Genomic DNA, 14,030 nt, shown 5'->3' with positions numbered 1-14,030 from the left:
AATTGGAATCTAAACATCAAAAATGCAGATTAAGAACGAGGAAATCAAAAAGAATAAGAAAGCTTGCCCTAGCATTCATGAATTGGTTTGGTAAAAGCAGAGTAAAGAAGAGTTTAAATAGCCAAAACCAAAACATGAATGAAAGTCAAAAACAGTTTATAAAAATTTGGGCAGCATTCCGGCTGAAATTGGATTGTCCCGGAAAATAAACAACAATCAGAATAGTTCATATGAATGAAAACAGATTGCAATTAAAGAGTATGAAAAAGAATGAACTTGAAGAACAGCATATGAACATTATTAACATATAGCAACAGCAGAATTGTGAAAATTATAAAACAAGAAACACGAACAGCGCAATTAAACAGGCCTAAATCCACTAACCACATCCTAGGCTACCTAACAACCTAAAATCCACTACAACATGCATAACTAACTAGCCTAAATATGAACATAAACAGAAAAATATGAATTAACTACGAATAGATAGAAGGGTGGCGTTCGTCGGAACCTGGTAGGCGAATTAAGGAGAGTGGGGCAGAGAGGTGGCTGAGGGATAGTGGCGGTAGCGTCGGGCGCGGCGGAGGAGGGTGGCGCGGTGGGGTGGTTGCTGTTTGGAGGCAGGGGCTTCGGGAAGGGCAGTGGGGGTAGGGGAGAGAGAGGGAAGAAGGGAAGGGGGGGCTTGGGTGGCGGATGGGGGCGCGGCGGTGACGGCGGCGCGGTGGGGTGGTGATCGCGAAGGGGGCCAGCGGCGGTGGAGGGAGGAAGGAGAAGAAAGAAGAAGAAAGAAGGGGAAGGAGGAAGGGGGTGGCGTGGCGATGGGGTCTGGGTGGTCGGCGGGGTGGTGGCGGTCGGTGATGGTGGTTGGGTGGTTGGAGAAGAAGAAAGGAAGGAGAAGGGTTTGGGGGGGCGCGAATGGTAGGGTTCGCGTGACTGGGGGGTTATAAATTTGAATCCACGCGATCGCGTGGGGCACGCGGTTGCATGGTTGGGCTGAAATGGTGGTTGACGCGATCGCATCGGACACGCGATCGCAAGGAACGGATTAGGGAGCGAATGACGCGATCGCCTGGGGCATGCGATCGCGTCGCTGGAAATTGTGTTAAACGCACGATTCCAGTGTCGTTTCAGCACAACTCTCTGTCTCCTTTTGGGGTGCTGTGCAATCCATGCGACGCGATCGCGTCGCTCACACTGTCGCGTGGGATTGATGTTGTGCAAGTGACACGATCGCGTGGGCATTTTGTGCAAAACGCACAATGGCCGCACGATTCCAGCCTAACTTTCTGGTCGTTGGATGTTTACGCCGACCTCCAGATCACGCGGCCGCGTGAATGATGCGGTCGCATCGCACACCCTCTTTTTTTTGTGCAAAATGCAGAATGCAATGCTAATATGAATGTTATGCATGATTCCAGGTTCAATGAAGTAAAATAAAATAAAACTCAAAAATAAACAAAACGGAATAAAATTAAAATTGAAAAAAAGGAACGATCATACCATGGTGGGTTGTCTCCCACCTAGCACTTTTAGTTAAAGTCCTTAAGTTGAACATTGGATGAGCTTCTTGTTATGGTGGCTTGTGCTTAAATTCATCCAGAAATCTCCACCAACGCTTGGAATGCCAATAGCCTCCGGGGTCCCAAACTAGGCATGTAAAGCTTCTGAGCAGCTTCAAATAGATTCTCAAGCTCCCGGGGTGACGAGTGTTAGAATAGATTCCAAGATCCCAAACTTGGCTTTTAAATCCGCCTTCGTCTTGATCTATATTTTTCCATCCATGCGGTTTAGAAATTAGATTATCACCAGAATAACCAAACGTTTCCCGAGATCCATTTGATAGATCATGATGCCAATCCGCATACTTCGAGTCGAAGCGTGGAACCTTATTGAACCTTGTGCACCAGCTCTGAGTACGAGCCATTTCCCTTTTACTCTTAAAGCCGCAGAGAGCTCTAAGCTGGCCATCTGTTTCAAGCAAACCATATTCAAGTGGAAAAATAAAGCTAAAGGTTAAGGATTGTACCCACTTGAAGCTTGTATTGGGTGGTAATGGCCTTGGGATAGGTGGTTCCAGTGGTTCCGTGAGTTTTACTCCCTTGTACTCTTTTGTGAAATTCTTCACTTCTTTGCAAGATTTTTCAAATGTATCCATGTCTTGATCAAAGCCTTCTATGTCTTCCTCGTCGCTCAAGTCATAAACAGGAGGTTGGGAAAAATCTACCTCTGTATCATCTTCGTACTCACTTGGGGAAGATTCTTCGATCTCAGAGAATTCACTCGCGGATGCAAGTTCATTACTAGAAGAACTAGACTTGTGACTATCATCATCAAGAGAATTTGTTTCTTGGGTCGTTCCATCTAGTTCTTTATAAGAGACTTACTTTGGGGGTTGTACACTATCCTCTTTAGCATCAATTGTAACGGTCTTGACAGAATTCTCCACAACTCTGGGTTCCCATGGAAGTTCAGCGTCTCCTAAGTCTTCAACCAACTCTTCTTCTTGTATAATGATAGCTTCCTCTGCTTGTTTTAGTACGAAGTCATGCTTTGTCTTGTCCACTGGAGTTTCTAATATCTCCTTCATGCTACGCTTTTCATTAGATTGCCCACATGGGGCTCTGGGAGGCCCTTGAATGTTCAAACGTCTAGAAGATAATTGACTTATTGCTTGCTCCAGTTGATGAAGGGTTGTTTGAAGTTGATCTACTGTTCCCTTGAGGCGAACTTCTGATTATCGGGGTGATGGATTTGGACGTGGTACATTGGGAAGTGGTGGTGTTTGGGAGTAATTAGATTGGAATCGGGGTAAATGAGGATTATATGGTGGCAAATGGTGAAAAGGAGCTTGTGAGTGTGGTGGTTCAAGGTTGTGTTGAGAGGATGGCCTATAAGCATAGGGTGGGGCTTGTTGGTAACTATGAGGTTGTCCACCATGTCCATTGCCTTGGTATGCATTGTAGAATGGTATTTGTCCATGATATCATGGAGGGTGTTACTGCCAAAAGGGTTGATCAGATCCTCTTGGCTCCATCCATCTTTGATTGCTCTGACCTTGATGCATGTTCCTGTTATAACTTTCATTCCTTTCAACAATATTAGAACCAAACTCAAAGCGAGAGGGGTGAGAATTCATAGTAGCTAATGAAGATAAAAGAAGAAAATAGAAACAAATAAACACGTAAAAGAAAAAAAATATTTACAATAACTAATAATAAGGCACACGATTGCAATTCCCCGGCAACGGCGCCATTTTGATGAGAGAACTTTTGCATGGTCTAGAAATTCGCAGATAAATCCTTGTTGCAAGTATAGTTTCTAAACCAACAAAAGTCATTTCATACAAATGTTTTGGTTGTCACAAGTAACAAACCCCTAAATAAATTGATAACCGAAGTATTCAAACCTCGGGTCATCTTCTCAAGGAACTGCAGGGAAGTATGTTCTTATTATTGGTTATGGAGATTGTAAATAGGGGTTTTGAAGATAAGGAACAAGTAATTTAATTTGAAATTTAAAATAAGCAAAAGACTGTAATTTAAATAAATAACTGTAAAACACACTTTTGGCAAGGTATGGGAAATTAGAAGTCCTATCCTAGTTATCCTTATCAATGATGATGAAAATTGAATCTTAATTCCACTCAATTAGTCTTTACTTAAAGTAAAGAAAGGTCAAGTGACTAATTAGTTTGATCTTCGAATCCTAGTTAATCCCTAAGGAAAGATTGGGATTATAGAAGTTCAGTTCAATTAGCAAAGATAACAATTATCAATCATGCTTGAGTTTGATAACTCCTGAGTTACTGATTTCTTAACCAAGACCAAAAGGAGAAAAGTAAATCTACTGGAATAAAAATGTCTTCAGATGTAAATAACAATAATGTAAATAAAAGAAAGCAATAATAAACTGAAATACCTCAAATAACATTAATTCAAAGAGTAATCTGTAACATAGAAGAATTCATAAATAAAATTGAGAAAATAATAAAAGGAATATTGAACTTGATAAAAAGAGATAATCCTGAAAGCGCATAAAATCCTAAATCTAAATCCTAATCCTAAAGAGAGAGGAGAGAATCTCCCTCTCAAAACTAAATCTAAATCATGGAAAACTAACTAATTGGAGACTCTCCTTGAATGGATGCATTCCCCCACTTCATAACCTCTGGTCTATGCCTTCTGGACTTGGATTTGGGCCAAAAAGAGCTTCAGAATTCGCTATGAGCGTTTTCTGCAATTTCTGGTGCGTGGCCTCTGTCACGCGTCCGCGTGGGTCACGCGGTTGCGTCATTCGGAGTTTTTCTTGTCACGTGGTCGCGTCAGTCATGCGACTGCGTCATATGTGTTTCGCTCAAGGCGTGCAGTCGCGTCAGTCATGCGGCCGTGTCAATGCCTTTTCGCGCTGGCATGCGGCCGCGTCGCCCATGCGATCGCGTGGCTGCCAGTTTCTTCAAAAACTCTGTTTTGTGCTTTCCTTCCATTTTTGTATGTTTCATTTCCATCCTTTAAGTCATTCCTGTGTTAGAAGATCTGAAACTACTCATCACACGAATCACAACATCGAATGGGAATAAAGGGTAATCAAAATAATTATTTTTAAGCATAGGAAACGTGTTTTTCACATACATCACATAATAAGGAAGGGAAAGTAAAACCATGCAATTAATATGAATAAGTGGGTGAAGGATTGAATAAATCACTCAGATTAAGCACAAAATATATCATAAAATATGGGTTTATCACGCGTCCCTCAAATAAAAAAAGTCTCTTATTTATTTATTTAGAAAATGACACGTTTAAAGTTAAAGGAGCAACAATATGTCAGGGAACTTGAAGCAGTGGCATAGGTGATCAATGATCGCGATGAACTTCACAAGAAGATGTTGGGGGAACTTGAAGAGTATGATGAGCAAATTGAAGAAAAGGAATCACAGCTCTGTTTGATGGAGGACATGAGGAGAGAGTGTGAAAAGGAGCTCAAGGTAGAACAGAAAGAATTTCTGCTAGTGTTGGATAACATTGACAAGAAAAGGGAAATGAAGGAAGAGGAACTGAAGGATCTTTCAAAGAAAATTGCTAAGTGTACAAAGGAACTTAAGACCAAAGATGGAGAGATTAGAGCAATGAAGAAACTGATTGATGCCGAAGATGAGAAATTGCAATTAGAAAATAGGAAATTATTCAAGGTAATTTCATTAAATGGATATCATCATGTTCAGTTGAAGGAGCTTCAGTCCAAAGAAAAGGAATTTGCAACACAGGTGGAAGATCTTGAATCAAAAGAGAAGTAATGTGAAGAACGAGTGAATGAACTTGAGTCAGAAAACAGGCATATTGAAAGCAAAGTGAAAGAGATCCAGTTAAGAGAGGAGAAACAGAAAAGGCAAGTGGAGGAGTTTGTTTTAAAGAAGGTGAATTTTGATTGAAAATTAGATGAGCTTGATTCGAAAGAGAAGCACTATGAAGAATGAGTGAACAAGCTCAATTCAGAGAAGAGTGAAATTGAAGGCAAAGTGAAAGAGCTCCAATTAGGAGAGAAAGAACTTCAAAGCCAAGTGGAGGAGTTTGCCTTAAAAAGGAACATTTTGATCGCAAATTAAATGAGATTGAATCAAAAGAGAAGCAGTATGAAGAATAGGTGAGCAAACTCAATTAAAAAAAGAGTCAAGTTGAAGGCAAAGGAAAAGAGCTCGAAACAAGAGAGAAGGAGCTTAAAAGCCAAGTTGAGGAGTTTGCACGAAACAAGGAGCATTTTGAATACAAATTGAAGAAGCTTGAATCCAAAGAGAAGCAATATCAAGAACAAGTTACGAAACTCAATTTAGAAAAGAACCAAATTAAAGGTTGGATTAAGGAGCTTGATATAAGAGAGAAGGAGCTCTAATGCCAAGTAGAGAAGTATGTATTAAGCAAGTAGAATTTTGAGTTCTAATTGAAGGCGCTCAATCGGTAAAAGTTTTAGACTAATCAAAACAAAAAGCAACAGATTCTATATCTATTAGCACATATAGGAAGATAACAAACATAATAGAGATCACAAAAAGGATGCTTTAAAAATTTAGCAGCCAAATTATTCCCAAATAATAGAAGAAGATAACATAAAGACATAAAGTCATTTAATTATTTATTATTGCATCAGATAACATAATTAGTTTTTAAAAATTTATTTTTTAAAAAATTATTTAAATACATAAAAATTCACAAATGCTAATTAAGTTTTGTTGAATTAGAACATGCATCATGAGAAAAAGAGTAGTAGGAGTTAATTACTCACCAAGTAGAAAATAGAAAGCAATCCTCCTTTTTTCTTTCTCAGCAAATATTAAAACTTGAAACTTTCAAAGTAAAGTAGCTAGCAGCAGGAGTTGAAGAAGATCTAAAGCCGATTTCACATGAAAAGTTATCACCAACAGATTTATTAAAAATAATAAGCATAGTAGTTGCTCAAATAAGGCAATAAGTGATAAAGTTTTTTTTTCCTTTTTTTTTTCTTCTGTGTTTATGTAAGAGAAGGGGAGGGTGGGAATAATATTTTGTTACACCAAATTGGCAAATTGAATTTAAGTGGTACTGCATGTATATCAGACATTTTCAAGCCGATTCAGAAGTTGAGACTTGAGATCACAATCAAATATTCAGCAACTTGGTGTTGACCAACATTAATGCTCTAATTCAAAGCTGTGAAAAAACATCAAATTCCTATTACAATAAATAATATGAAAACCACTATACAATTTTCAAATGTCGATGACCATCACTTTACAGAGTATATGATAAGGAAAATAATTGATTTACAGTATATAGGCAAAAATTACTTATTTACTTCCCATAAGAATTTTATGGACAAGAATTGGCTGCACAAATTGATCTATGAAAAAAATACCTGTAAGCTTCTTGTTATACTGTACATGGCTTCTTCTGTAGTTAGTGGTTGTATCTTCTACAAATAAAATAAAATCTCTTATTGAAACAAAGATTAAGTCAGAAGCATTGACTACTTTGCATCAGTTAAAATTCTCCACATGCCAACTTAATAAGAAAATAAAAAAGGTTCTATCATAAAAATGGAAGTAACAAAAGGCTATAAAAATTGTACTAAGATGTCAAACGTAGAAATCAAACTCTTAATTAAACTAATCTTTACACATATTTTGCATGTACTTCAATACTCATATTCCGATTAACCCCCAACACAAACCAACAAACTAAAATAAAACTTTCAAATTCAGTCACTTGAACTACCCAAAATTCTTTGAAAACCCACTGTTAAAAATATTTAGAAACAGAATACAGATCCATCAATACACTTCATTCAGCAAAGACAAAAATAGTTAAATCATCTAACTTAGTTGATCATTCACTGAAATTAAAAACAAGAAAAGAAACCCAAAATCACATAAAGGTAGAAGCTTACTTCAAACTGCTCAACCCCACCGTATGATATTCGGCTCAAATCTGAGTAAGCAGAAAAAAGAATTAAAAAAAACCTGTGTTTGTGAAGCAGTTGAAGATAGAAGCCAGAAGAAGAAAACACACAAAATCCAAAAATATCATAAAGAATGAAATTAATTTCATATATAGTGAATAGCTTTATATAAGATGTCCCTGATGACAAGACTAAATTAAAGGTACTAATCACAATTAGGCAGTAGCTAGATAGAACAGAACACATAAAAAAGGCCATGATATCTATGCTGTATAAAAATGACAAGAATCAAAAGTTATTCTACTTGTAAATTGGTTGCAAACTCAGGCATGGCACTCAGTAGAAATTACTTTCTAATTTTACATAGAATATTATGAACAATTTTACAATCCATTAGTTAGTACTGATGTTTTCTTCATAGGACATGGTAGATCTAATATAATTACAGTTTAAATTTATCAACCTAGTTTAGTTTATTATTCCTTAAGTTATTATTCACCAAGAATCCTAACACTTTAATGTTACAAATAGATGAAAACTGAAACGGAAAATACAATCCCTAATATAAACGGAACACAAATGAGACCTTTGGAAGAGCGAGCGATGGAGGCAAAGGCACGAAGTAGAAGAATGGATGAACATCGGCGACGGTAGTGCAGCGAGAGCAACAGAACATAAATTACGGAGGAACGTTGTCAGCAGCGCAAACTGCGGAACAGACTTCTCCACTCGCGATGAATCCTTGCAAACGGCCTAAAAAGAGAGACTCATCACAAAGGAAGGAAAGGAGAGGAAAGAAAGGAAAGAAGGAAGGAAAGGAAGCCGACCTGGATCGTTGTAGAGGAAGGCATTGACGATTTTGGTGGAGAAGACACTGAGGACGATAGGGAGAGGAAGCTGGAGGAGACATCACCGGAGGAAATTGCTACTGTAGGAGATATCGCCGAAGGAGATCGATGCCGGAGGAGATGTCACTCGAGAAGATCGTTGGAGAATGCAAGAGGATCGGAGATCGTCGCACAGGACATCCAGGAGCAACAGCATCATGACATAGTGTTTCAACGAAGTAAGGGTTTCTGAAATTAGGGATTGATAATTCTTCTTTTATACCTAAGTGATAATGGCAGCTCAAAACTGCCCTAATTATCAAAACCGCCACAAATCCAAAACTCAATTATGGCAGCAATGGAAGACGCTGGAATATCCAAATACTATGGTGGCGCCATACTATAAATGCCATTTTAACCTCTTTTTTTTTGTAGTGAAGGAGTCCAACTGCTTCTCCTATTGCTGCATACTATTTATCAAAATTGACAACTATGCGCAAACGTTCTAGCAAATTATGCACATCCTTCATTAATAAATGAAGGCGTGTACTAACTTCGTATTCATCTAAAATAGACAAATGAGTATAAATAAATGAGTATAATAGAAAGAGGTCCGTGTTTAATTGTGCATGGTTGGAAAAGAAATAATAATATAATAAAAAAAGGTTCTTCTCTAATTGCAAGGTTGGAAAAGAAATAATAATATACTGGCATCTATACATACCTATGGCATCAACAGTCCAATAATGCTTAGACTCACGTCCACGCTTACATCTAGCTTCGGATGATGGACGTTCTGATGTAGTTAGAGCAACTGATGTTGGCTTAGAAGAATACAAGGTCTGTGATGAAGATGAATTTTTAGATGTACGTAGCAATTGCTGATTTGTCTAGAGAAGCATTTCCAGTAGCTATTGACTTGTCATGACTTATCGATTGACATGACTAATAGGGACTACAAATAGAAATTTAAAAAAAATAAAAAATTATTCTTGTATGTGCAAATTAGATATTAAAAAAAAATACTTAAATAGTATTCTAAAAAAAACTATAAAAGAAATTATAATTACCTCTTTCAAATGATAATTTCGTATAATAGTGATTTTGTGAATTTTTCTTTTTCAAGTAGTTGTGTATATGTAAATTATTTTTTTTATAAGATAAAAAGAGACAAAAAAATAAATAAAACAAATATAATATTCTCAAATTACAATTTATAAAAAAAATTCGTATAAAACTCATATTATATTAACTAACTAACTAAAAAGAAAGCAAAGCAACAACAACAATTATTATTATTATTATTAGAATAAATTACCATTTGTATACATGAAAGATACAAACGCTGACAAATGTATCCATATAAGAATAAAACGACAATTGTACCCACGGAAGATAGCTTCTGTGTGCCAAGAATACCCCCAATGGACCAATTGTGTAACCAACGTCCGGGTATTCTTGGCACACGGAAGCCATCTTTCGTGGTTATAATTGTCGTTTTATTCTTATATGGGTACATTTGTCAGCATCTGTATCTTTTATGGGTACAAATGGTAATTTATTCTTATTATTATAATTATAGTAATAACAATAATTATCCTATCCCCATTCATCACTGTGAAAGCTCACGTATATTTCACATCATTAATCCCTATAACAACAATAATTATGCATATAGAGACGCCCACACTAGTACACCATTACCCTTTTTCTAGTTCCAATCCCATTCATGTTATTCAAATAATTTGAAACAACTTCTCGGTATATATAACTGTGACTAGGTAAAAATTTTAAACTAACCAGAACAAAAAGCAACAAATTTTATATCTATTAGCACATATAGGAAGGTAACAAACACAACAGAGATCACAGAAAAGATACTTTAAAAATTTAGTAGCCAAATTATTCCTAAATAATAGAAGAAGATAACATAAAGACATAAAGTCATTTAATTATTTATTATCGCATTAGATAACTAAATTAGTTTTTTAAAATTTATTATTTAAAAAATTATTTAAATTCATAAAAATTCACAAATGCTAATTTCTGTTGAATTAGAACATGCATAATCAGAGAAAAAGTAGTAGGAGTTAATTACTCACCAAGTAGAAAATAGAAATCAGCCCTCCTTTTTTCTTTTCCAGCAAATATTAAAACTTGAAACTTTCAAAGTAAACTATCTAGCAGCAAGAGTTATAAAATATCTAAAGCCTGTTTCACATGAAAGTTATCACCAACAGATTCATTAAAAACAATAAGCAGAATAGTTGCTCAAATAAGGCAACAGATTGTAAAAAAGTTCCTAATACAAATTTCATAATTCTTAAATTCGCAAAGAAGCAGTAAAAAAGTAACATATAGATAACAAATGATTGCATCAACTATATTTTTCTAACACAAATTTCATAATCCTTAAATTTGCAAAGGAGGGGCAAATTGAATTTAAATGTATAAAGTCCAATTGCATGTGACATAGAAGTCCAATTGCAAAGAAGCATTAAAAAAGTAACATACAGATGAATTTAAAATGAAATCCCCAAGTAAAATAAGTTTCAACTCATGACATTGCCTGTTTAACTAAAAAAAGAACCAAATGCCGAGATTATTGAAAACGGTAATTAATGCTATTAACATGAGATTTGAATCTTCTACAAATAAAACAAAATCTCATATTGAAACAAAGATTAAGCAGAAGCATTGACTACTTTGCATTAGTTAAAATTCTCCACATGCCAACTTAATAAGAAAATAAAAAAGGTTCTATCACAAAATTGGAAGAAACTAAAGGCTAAAAAAATTGTACTCAGATGTCAAAAATAGAAACAAACTCTCAATCAAACTAATCTTCACACATATTTTGCATGTACTTCAATACCCATATTCCCATTACTCTCCCCCCCTCCAACACAAACCAACAAACCAAACTAAAACTTTCAAATTCAGTCACTTGAATTACCCAAAGTTCTCTAAGAAACCCACTGTTAAAAACATTAAGCACAAATAGAACACAGATCCATCAATACACTTTATTGAGCAGAGACAAAAATAGTTAAATTATCTAACTTAGTTGATTATTCACTGAAATTAAAAACAAGAAGAGAAATCCAAAATGACATAAAGTTAGAAGCTTACTTCAAATTGCTCAACCCCACTGTATGATATTTAGCTAAAATCTGAGTAAGCAGAAAAGAATTGAAAAAAAAAAAACTGCGTTTGTGAAGCAGTTGAAGATAGAAGCCAGAAGAAGAAAACACACAAAACCCAAAAATATCATAAAGAATAAAATTAATTTAATATATAGTTTATAGCTTTATATAAGATGTCCCTAATGACAAGACTAAATTAAAGGTACTAATCACAATTAGGCAGTAACTGGACGAAACAGAACACAAAAAAAGGCCATGATATCTATGCTGTATAAAAAAGACAAGAATCAAAAGTTATTCTACTTGTAAATTGGTTCCAAACTCAGGGCATGGCACTCGGCAGGAATTACTTTCTAATTTTACTTAGAATATTATGAATAATTTTAAAATCCATTAGTTAGTACTGATATTTTCTTTATAGGACATGCTCAATCTAACATAATTATAGTTTAAATTCATCAACCTAGTTTAGTTTATTATTCATGAAGTTATTATTCATCAAGAATCCTAACACTTTAATGTAACAAATGGATGAAAACTGAAATGGAAAATACAATGCCAAACATAAACGGAACACAAATGAGACGTTTGGAAGAGCGAAGGACGGCGGCAAAGGCACCAAGCAGAAGAATGGACGAATATCGGCAATGGGAGCACAGTGAGAGCGGCAGAACACAAATTGTGGAGGAACGTTGTCAGCAGCGCAAACTGCGAAACTGACTTCTCCACTCGCGACGAATCCTTGCAAAATCCTAAAAAGAGAGACTCATCACAAAGGAAGGAAAGGAGAGGGAAGGAAGGAAAGAAGGAAGGAAAGGAAGCTGATCTGGATCGTCGTAAAGGAAGGCATTGACGATTTTGGCGGAGAAGACATAGAGGATGACAAGGAGAGGAAGTTGGAGGAGACGTCACTGGAGGAAATCGCCACTGTAGGAGATATCGCCGAAGGAGATCAATGCTAGAGGAGATGTCACCGGGGTAGATTGTTGGAGAACGCAAGAGGATCGAAGATTGTTGCACAGGCCAACCAGGAGCATCAGCGCCACGGCGTAGTGTTTCAACAAAGTAAGGGTTTCTGAAATTAGGGATTGATAATTCTTCTTTTATACCTAGGTGATAATGGCGGTTTAAAACTGCCATAATTATCAAAACCACCACGAATCCAAAAATTAATTATGGCAACAATGGAAAACGCCGGATCCAAATATTGTGGCAGTTCTTTAAAACCACCATAATATAAATGCCATTTTAACCTATTTTTTGTAGTGTTATGCCCACTTGTAACACCTTACCAAACAGAGCTTTACACTTAAGTCGTAAATCAGCAGTGGCGTGGTATTACGACCTCTAAAATAAAAATACATAATAGATATATACAGAAGGAAATATAGCTAGGAGCCTTGAAGAAGAGCTAAACAAAACCAAAATAGAAAATCGCATCACATACACTCGTTCGGATAAACATAGGAGAGTAGATAAGATTGAACGGAAAGGATAATATATAAAACCAGAATACCAAAATATATAAATAATAAGCTCCAAACTCGACCTGCGAATATCTTTTCAAAATTTAGCGATATTAGGCACAATGATTTCCAAGATTCCTTAATCGGAACAGTACAAACAAGCCTAGGACACGGTCCGGTTTACTTCAACTATTTCCCAAACAAAACGGTCAGTTTATTAGATGTCAACATCCTTGACTCCCTTTTTGTAAACATCCGAATTCATGGTCTTAACATGAAGGAAGGATCTATCCCAGCCACTTTAATATATAGGATTCAATACAAGGTCATGAACACTTGTAGTTCTAGAGTCCTTCTTAAATCCAGTGATCGTGAAACTACTTTGTTTGTCACAGACATGACAAAGGCCAACGTCACGGTCCCAAGGCTCATAAAGTGGGATGAAATTGACCTTCCTCAGTCATGGTCAATTGATCGAGCCATTATAACGCAACCTAGACAAGCACCTCTCTTACGAGAGATAAAACAGGATGAATCAGGAAGAGTAGAGATTTTCTTTGACAGACGAATCTCTTTTTCTTCTAGATCTGAAGCAGGAACATCTAATGATTTTTATTCAGCAAGAAAATCTTTTTCTATGACTTCACAATCTCAGTTTTCAAGTAAAATTCCCAGATCTGTAAATTCTGGAATTAATATTTCTAGGGTACAAAATAATTCAAACATTTCTCAACCATTTTATCAAACTGATGATGATGTTGATTTACAATCTATTCAATCTCCAACATATTCTTCTATGAATGATGATGCCCATGAGTAGCACAGAATTTGTTATAAATAAAGAAGCCCTACGTAAAAATCTTTACTCTAAGGAGTATAATCTCCATAGAGAATGGTATTTACGTACATATACAACTTCCCAAATCTCATCATTTAAAGAAAAATATTACAGTTTTCTCAATGATGTTTGAATGCATATTCCTTTCTTTGAATGGTTTCATGCTTATTCCATAAAAAATAATATCAATTATCCTTTTAAAATAAAAAAATTTCGTCATCAGCAAATGTTATTTTGACTTGGAAAGTTAAAGATGGAAATTTAATCAGATCTGAGTTTCCTCCAAAAGGATCTTTCGTTATTTCAAATACGGAAGGACATAACC

General features: G+C 35.9%; 1 long non-coding RNA gene across 13 annotated transcripts; it reads right to left on the bottom strand.

The window, feature by feature from the left end:
- Positions 1–3,905: 3,905 nt before the first annotated feature.
- On the bottom strand, positions 3,906–12,479 carry LOC112754467 (uncharacterized). Of its 13 annotated transcripts, none has more exons than XR_011874368.1 (10): positions 11,388–12,479; positions 10,358–10,466; positions 8,980–9,210; positions 8,256–8,504; positions 8,015–8,181; positions 7,417–7,457; positions 6,886–6,942; positions 6,590–6,680; positions 6,277–6,378; positions 3,906–4,538 (listed from the first exon to the last, which is right to left on the bottom strand). It is a non-coding gene; the product is annotated as an uncharacterized lncRNA (long non-coding RNA). The 13 variants fall into 13 exon arrangements; XR_011874366.1 differs by having other exon boundaries at positions 3,906–4,532; XR_003178568.3 differs by having other exon boundaries at positions 3,906–4,518.
- Positions 12,480–14,030: the final 1,551 nt, after the last annotated feature.

Source organism: Arachis hypogaea, chromosome 16 (assembly GCF_003086295.3).
Source record: "Arachis hypogaea cultivar Tifrunner chromosome 16, arahy.Tifrunner.gnm2.J5K5, whole genome shotgun sequence".
Lineage (NCBI taxonomy): Eukaryota > Viridiplantae > Streptophyta > Magnoliopsida > Fabales > Fabaceae > Arachis > Arachis hypogaea.
The sequence above is the reverse complement of the archived record's forward strand: the minus strand, read 5'-3'. Positions and strand labels throughout refer to the sequence as shown.